Here is an 8161-nt window from a genome sequence, read left to right as displayed (position 1 = left end):
ATTTTTAATTTTATTGCTTAAATCGCATTTTCTCGGCGAGCTGAGCACTTTTTCTGAATTGTGCCGCTCCCGTCACTCTGGTTAGGTTGGCATCGAAAAAAACGCTCTCGGGTGCTTTAGAGTGCCGAGTTTATTACTGCGCATTAAGAAATGACCACCTCCAATGTTTGGTTTATGTTTTATAAGCATTTTTAATTTTATAGCTTAAATCGCATTTTCTCGGCGAGCTGAGCACTTTTTCTGAATTGTGCCGCTCCCGTCACTTGGCATCGAAAAAAACGCTCTCGGGTGCTTTAGAGTGCCGAGTTATTCACTGCGCATGAAGAAATGACCACCTCCAACGTTTGGTTTATGTTTTATAAGCATTTTTAATTTTATTGCTTAAATCGCATTTTCTCGGCGAGCTGAGCACTTTTTCTGAATTGTGCCGCTCCCGTCACTCTGGTTAGGTTGGCATCGAAAAAAACGCTCTCGGGTGCTTTAGAGTGCCGAGTTTATTACTGCGCATTAAGAAATGACCACCTCCAACGTTTGGTTTATGTTTTATAAGCATTTTTAATTTTATTGCTTAAATCGCATTTTCTCGGCGAGCTGAGCACTTTTTCTGAATTGTGCCGCTCCCGTCACTCTGGTTAGGTTGGCATCGAAAAAAACGCTCTCGGGTGCTTTAGAGTGCCGAGTTATTCACTGCGCATGAAGAAATGACCACCTCCAACGTTTGGTTTATGTTTTATAAGCATTTTTAATTTTATTGCTTAAATCGCATTTTCTCGGCGAGCTGAGCACTTTTTCTGAATTGTGCCGCTCCCGTCACTCTGGTTAGGTTGGCATCGAAAAAAACGCTCTCGGGTGCTTTAGAGTGCCGAGTTTATCACTGCGCATGAAGAAATGACCACCTCCAACGTTTGGTTTATGTTTTATAAGCATTTTTAATTTTATTGCTTAAATCGCATTTTCTCGGCGAGCTGAGCGCTTTTTCTGAATTGTGCCGCTCCCGTCACTCTGGTTAGGTTGGCATCGAAAAAAACGCTCTCGGGTGCTTTAGAGTGCCGAGTTATTCACTGCGCATGAAGAAATGACCACCTCCAATGTTTGGTTTATGTTTAATAAGCATTTTTAATTTTATTGCTTAAATCGCATTTTCTCGGCGAGCTGAGCGCTTTTTCTGAATTGTGCCGCTCCCGTCACTCTGGTTAGGTTGGCATCGAAAAAAACGCTCTCGGGTGCTTTAGAGTGCCGAGTTATTCACTGCGCATGAAGAAATGACCACCTCCAACGTTTGGTTTATGTTTAATAAGCATTTTTAATTTTATTGCTTAAATCGCATTTTCTCGGCGAGCTGAGCACTTTTTCTGAATTGTGCCGCTCCCGTCACTCTGGTTAGGTTGGCATCGAAAAAAACGCTCTCGGGTGCTTAAGAGTGCCGAGTTTATTACTGCGCATTAAGAAATGACCACCTCCAACGTTTGGTTTATGTTTTATAAGCATTTTTAATTTTATTGCTTAAATCGCATTTTCTCGGCGAGCTGAGCACTTTTTCTGAATTGTGCCGCTCCCGTCACTCTGGTTAGGTTGGCATCGAAAAAAACGCTATCGGGTGCTTTAGAGTGCCGAGTTATTCACTGCGCATGAAGAAATGACCACCTCCAACGTTTGGTTTATGTTTTATAAGCATTTTTAATTTTATTGCTTAAATCGCATTTTCTCGGCGAGCTGAGCGCTTTTTCTGAATTGTGCCGCTCCCGTCACTCTGGTTAGGTTGGCATCGAAAAAAACGCTCTCGGGTGCTTTAGAGTGCCGAGTTATTCACTGCGCATGAAGAAATGACCACCTCCAATGTTTGGTTTATGTTTAATAAGCATTTTTAATTTTATTGCTTAAATCGCATTTTCTCGGCGAGCTGAGCGCTTTTTCTGAATTGTGCCGCTCCCGTCACTCTGGTTAGGTTGGCATCGAAAAAAACGCTCTCGGGTGCTTTAGAGTGCCGAGTTATTCACTGCGCATGAAGAAATGACCACCTCCAACGTTTGGTTTATGTTTAATAAGCATTTTTAATTTTATTGCTTAAATCGCATTTTCTCGGCGAGCTGAGCACTTTTTCTGAATTGTGCCGCTCCCGTCACTCTGGTTAGGTTGGCATCGAAAAAAACGCTCTCGGGTGCTTAAGAGTGCCGAGTTTATTACTGCGCATTAAGAAATGACCACCTCCAACGTTTGGTTTATGTTTTATAAGCATTTTTAATTTTATTGCTTAAATCGCATTTTCTCGGCGAGCTGAGCACTTTTTCTGAATTGTGCCGCTCCCGTCACTCTGGTTAGGTTGGCATCGAAAAAAACGCTCTCGGGTGCTTTAGAGTGCCGAGTTTATTACTGCGCATTAAGAAATGACCACCTCCAACGTTTGGTTTATGTTTTATAAGCATTTTTAATTTTATTGCTTAAATCGCATTTTCTCGGCGAGCTGAGCACTTTTTCTGAATTGTGCCGCTCCCGTCACTCTGGTTAGGTTGGCATCGAAAAAAACGCTATCGGGTGCTTTAGAGTGCCGAGTTATTCACTGCGCATGAAGAAATGACCACCTCCAACGTTTGGTTTATGTTTAATAAGCATTTTTAATTTTATTGCTTAAATCGCATTTTCTCGGCGAGCTGAGCCCTTTTTCTGAATTGTGCCGCTCCCGTCACTCTGGTTAGGTTGGCATCGAAAAAAACGCTCTCGGGTGCTTTAGAGTGCCGAGTTTATCACTGCGCATGAAGAAATGACCACCTCCAACGTTTGGTTTATGTTTTATAAGCATTTTTAATTTTATTGCTTAAATCGCATTTTCTCGGCGAGCTGAGCACTTTTTCTGAATTGTGCCGCTCCCGTCACTCTGGTTAGGTTGGCATCGAAAAAAACGCTCTCGGGTGCTTTAGAGTGCCGAGTTTATCACTGCGCATGAAGAAATGACCACCTCCAACGTTTGGTTTATGTTTTATAAGCATTTTTAATTTTATTGCTTAAATCGCATTTTCTCGGCGAGCTGAGCGCTTTTTCTGAATTGTGCCGCTCCCGTCACTCTGGTTAGGTTGGCATCGAAAAAAACGCTCTCGGGTGCTTTAGAGTGCCGAGTTTATTACTGCGCATTAAGAAATGACCACCTCCAACGTTTGGTTTATGTTTTATAAGCATTTTTAATTTTATTGCTTAAATCGCATTTTCTCGGCGAGCTGAGCACTTTTTCTGAATTGTGCCGCTCGCGTCACTCTGGTTAGGTTGGCATCGAAAAAAACGCTCTCGGGTGCTTTAGAGTGCCGAGTTTATTACTGCGCATTAAGAAATGACCACCTCCAACGTTTGGTTTATGTTTTATAAGCATTTTTAATTTTATTGCTTAAATCGCATTTTCTCGGCGAGCTGAGCACTTTTTCTGAATTGTGCCGCTCCCGTCACTCTGGTTAGGTTGGCATCGAAAAAAACGCTATCGGGTGCTTTAGAGTGCCGAGTTATTCACTGCGCATGAAGAAATGACCACCTCCAACGTTTGGTTTATGTTTAATAAGCATTTTTAATTTTATTGCTTAAATCGCATTTTCTCGGCGAGCTGAGCACTTTTTCTGAATTGTGCCGCTCCCGTCACTCTGGTTAGGTTGGCATCGAAAAAAACGCTCTCGGGTGATTTAGAGTGCCGAGTTTATTACTGCGCATTAAGAAATGACCACCTCCAACGTTTGGTTTATGTTTTATAAGCATTTTTAATTTTATTGCTTAAATCGCATTTTCTCGGCGAGCTGAGCACTTTTTCTGAATTGTGCCGCTCCCGTCACTCTGGTTAGGTTGGCATCGAAAAAAACGCTCTCGGGTGCTTTAGAGTGCCAAGTTTATTACTGCGCATTAAGAAATGACCACCTCCAACGTTTGGTTTATGTTTTATAAGCATTTTTAATTTTATTGCTTAAATCGCATTTTCTCGGCGAGCTGAGCGCTTTTTCTGAATTGTGCCGCTCCCGTCACTCTGGTTAGGTTGGCATCGAAAAAAACGCTCTCGGGTGCTTTAGAGTGCCGAGTTATTCACTGCGCATGAAGAAATGACCACCTCCAACGTTTGGTTTATGTTTTATAAGCATTTTTAATTTTATTGCTTAAATCGCATTTTCTCGGCGAGCTGAGCGCTTTTTCTGAATTGTGCCGCTCCCGTCACTCTGGTTAGGTTGGCATCGAAAAAAACGCTCTCGGGTGCTCTAGAGTGCCGAGTTTATTACTGCGCATTAAGAAATGACCACCTCCAACGTTTGGTTTATGTTTTATAAGCATTTTTAATTTTATTGCTTAAATCGCATTTTCTCGGCGAGCTGAGCACTTTTTCTGAATTGTGCCGCTCCCGTCACTCTGGTTAGGTTGGCATCGAAAAAAACGCTCTCGGGTGCTTTAGAGTGCCGAGTTTATTACTGCGCATTAAGAAATGACCACCTCCAACGTTTGGTTTATGTTTTATAAGCATTTTTAATTTTATTGCTTAAATCGCATTTTCTCGGCGAGCTGAGCACTTTTTCTGAATTGTGCCGCTCCCGTCACTTGGCATCGAAAAAAACGCTCTCGGGTGCTTTAGAGTGCCGAGTTATTCACTGCGCATGAAGAAATGACCACCTCCAACGTTTGGTTTATGTTTTATAAGCATTTTTAATTTTATTGCTTAAATCGCATTTTCTCGGCGACCTGAGCGCTTTTTCTGAATTGTGCCGCTCCCGTCACTCTGGTTAGGTTGGCATCGAAAAAAACGCTCTCGGGTGCTTTAGAGTGCCGAGTTATTCACTGCGCATGAAGAAATGACCACCTCCAACGTTTGGTTTATGTTTAATAAGCATTTTTAATTTTATTGCTTAAATCGCATTTTCTCGGCGAGCTGAGCACTTTTTCTGAATTGTGCCGCTCCCGTCACTCTGGTTAGGTTGGCATCGAAAAAAACGCTCTCGGGTGCTTTAGAGTGCCGAGTTTATTACTGCGCATTAGGAAATGACCACCTCCAACGTTTGGTTTATGTTTTATAAGCATTTTTAATTTTATTGCTTAAATCGCATTTTCTCGGCGAGCTGAGCGCTTTTTCTGAATTGTGCCGCTCCCGTCACTCTGGTTAGGTTGGCATCGAAAAAAACGCTCTCGGGTGCTCTAGAGTGCCGAGTTTATTACTGCGCATTAAGAAATGACCACCTCCAACGTTTGGTTTATGTTTTATAAGCATTTTTAATTTTATTGCTTAAATCGCATTTTCTCGGCGAGCTGAGCACTTTTTCTGAATTGTGCCGCTCCCGTCACTCTGGTTAGGTTGGCATCGAAAAAAACGCTCTCGGGTGCTTTAGAGTGCCGAGTTTATTACTGCGCATTAAGAAATGACCACCTCCAACGTTTGGTTTATGTTTTATAAGCATTTTTAATTTTATTGCTTAAATCGCATTTTCTCGGCGAGCTGAGCACTTTTTCTGAATTGTGCCGCTCCCGTCACTCTGGTTAGGTTGGCATCGAAAAAAACGCTCTCGGGTGCTTTAGAGTGCCGAGTTATTCACTGCGCATGAAGAAATGACCACCTCCAACGTTTGGTTTATGTTTTATAAGCATTTTTAATTGTATTGCTTAAATCGCATTTTCTCGGCGAGCTGAGCACTTTTTCTGAATTGTGCCGCTCCCGTCACTCTGGTTAGGTTGGCATCGAAAGAAACGCTCTCGGGTGCTTTAGAGTGCCGAGTTTATCACTGCGCATGAAGAAATGACCACCTCCAACGTTTGGTTTATGTTTTATAAGCATTTTTAATTTTATTGCTTAAATCGCATTTTCTCGGCGAGCTGAGCACTTTTTCTGAATTGTGCCGCTCCCGTCACTCTGGTTAGGTTGGCATCGAAAAAAACGCTCTCGGGTGCTTTAGAGTGCCGAGTTATTCACTGCGCATGAAGAAATGACCACCTCCAACGTTTGGTTTATGTTTAATAAGCATTTTTAATTTTATTGCTTGAATCGCATTTTCTCGGCGAGCTGAGCACTTTTTCTGAATTGTGCCGCTCCCGTCACTCTGGTTAGGTTGGCATCGAAAAAAACGCTCTCGGGTGCTTTAGAGTGCCGAGTTTATCACTGCGCATGAAGAAATGACCACCTCCAACGTTTGGTTTATGTTTTATAAGCATTTTTAATTTTATTGCTTAAATCGCATTTTCTCGGCGAGCTGAGCACTTTTTCTGAATTGTGCCGCTCCCGTCACTCTGGTTAGGTTGGCATCGAAAAAAACGCTCTCGGGTGCTTTAGAGTGCCGAGTTTATCACTGCGCATGAAGAAATGACCACCTCCAACGTTTGGTTTATGTTTTATAAGCATTTTTAATTTTATTGCTTAAATCGCATTTTCTCGGCGAGCTGAGCGCTTTTTCTGAATTGTGCCGCTCCCGTCACTCTGGTTAGGTTGGCATCGAAAAAAACGCTCTCGGGTGCTTTAGAGTGCCGACTTTATCACTGCGCATGAAGAAATGACCACCTCCAACGTTTGGTTTATGTTTTATAAGCATTTTTAATTTTATTGCTTAAATCGCATTTTCTCGGCGAGCTGAGCACTTTTTCTGAAATGTGCCGCTCCCGTCACTCTGGTTAGGTTGGCATCGAAAAAAACGCTCACGGGTGCTTTAGAGTGCCGAGTTTATTACTGCGCATTAAGAAATGACCACCTCCAACGTTTGGTTTATGTTTTATAAGCATTTTTAATTTTATTGCTTAAATCGCATTTTCTCGGCGAGCTGAGCACTTTTTCTGAATTGTGCCGCTCCCGTCACTCTGGTTAGGTTGGCATCGAAAAAAACGCTCTCGGGTGCTTTAGAGTGCCGAGTTATTCACTGCGCATGAAGAAATGACCACCTCCAACGTTTGGTTTATGTTTTATAAGCATTTTTAATTTTATTGCTTAAATCGCATTTTCTCGGCGAGCTGAGCACTTTTTCTGAATTGTGCCGCTCCCGTCACTCTGGTTAGGTTGGCATCGAAAAAAACGCTCTCGGGTGCTTTAGAGTGCCGAGTTTATCACTGCGCATGAAGAAATGACCACCTCCAACGTTTGGTTTATGTTTTATAAGCATTTTTAATTTTATTGCTTAAATCGCATTTTCTCGGCGAGCTGAGCGCTTTTTCTGAATTGTGCCGCTCCCGTCACTCTGGTTAGGTTGGCATCGAAAAAAACGCTCTCGGGTGCTTTAGAGTGCCGAGTTATTCACTGCGCATGAAGAAATGACCACCTCCAATGTTTGGTTTATGTTTAATAAGCATTTTTAATTTTATTGCTTAAATCGCATTTTCTCGGCGAGCTGAGCGCTTTTTCTGAATTGTGCCGCTCCCGTCACTCTGGTTAGGTTGGCATCGAAAAAAACGCTCTCGGGTGCTTTAGAGTGCCGAGTTATTCACTGCGCATGAAGAAATGACCACCCCCAACGTTTGGTTTATGTTTAATAAGCATTTTTAATTTTATTGCTTAAATCGCATTTTCTCGGCGAGCTGAGCACTTTTTCTGAATTGTGCCGCTCCCGTCACTCTGGTTAGGTTGGCATCGAAAAAAACGCTCTCGGGTGCTTTAGAGTGCCGAGTTTATTACTGCGCATTAAGAAATGACCACCTCCAACGTTTGGTTTATGTTTTATAAGCATTTTTAATTTTATTGCTTAAATCGCATTTTCTCGGCGAGCTGAGCGCTTTTTCTGAATTGTGCCGCTCCCGTCACTCTGGTTAGGTTGGCATCGAAAAAAACGCTCTCGGGTGCTTTAGAGTGCCGAGTTTATCACTGCGCATGAAGAAATGACCACCTCCAACGTTTGGTTTATGTTTTATAAGCATTTTTAATTTTATTGCTTAAATCGCATTTTCTCGGCGAGCTGAGCACTTTTTCTGAATTGTGCCGCTCCCGTCACTCTGGTTAGGTTGGCATCGAAAAAAACGCTCTCGGGTGCTTTAGAGTGCCGAGTTTATTACTGCGCATTAAGAAATGACCACCTCCAACGTTTGGTTTATGTTTTATAAGCATTTTTAATTTTATTGCTTAAATCGCATTTTCTCGGCGAGCTGAGCACTTTTTCTGAATTGTGCCGCTCCCGTCACTCTGGTTAGGTTGGCATCGAAAAAAACGCTATCGGGTGCTTTAGAGTGCCGAGTTATTCACTGC

This window comes from Syngnathus typhle, unplaced genomic scaffold, assembly GCF_033458585.1.
Source record: "Syngnathus typhle isolate RoL2023-S1 ecotype Sweden unplaced genomic scaffold, RoL_Styp_1.0 HiC_scaffold_23, whole genome shotgun sequence".
In the NCBI taxonomy this organism is placed as follows: Eukaryota; Metazoa; Chordata; class Actinopteri; order Syngnathiformes; family Syngnathidae; genus Syngnathus; species Syngnathus typhle.
The sequence above is the reverse complement of the archived record's forward strand: the minus strand, read 5'-3'. Positions refer to the sequence as shown.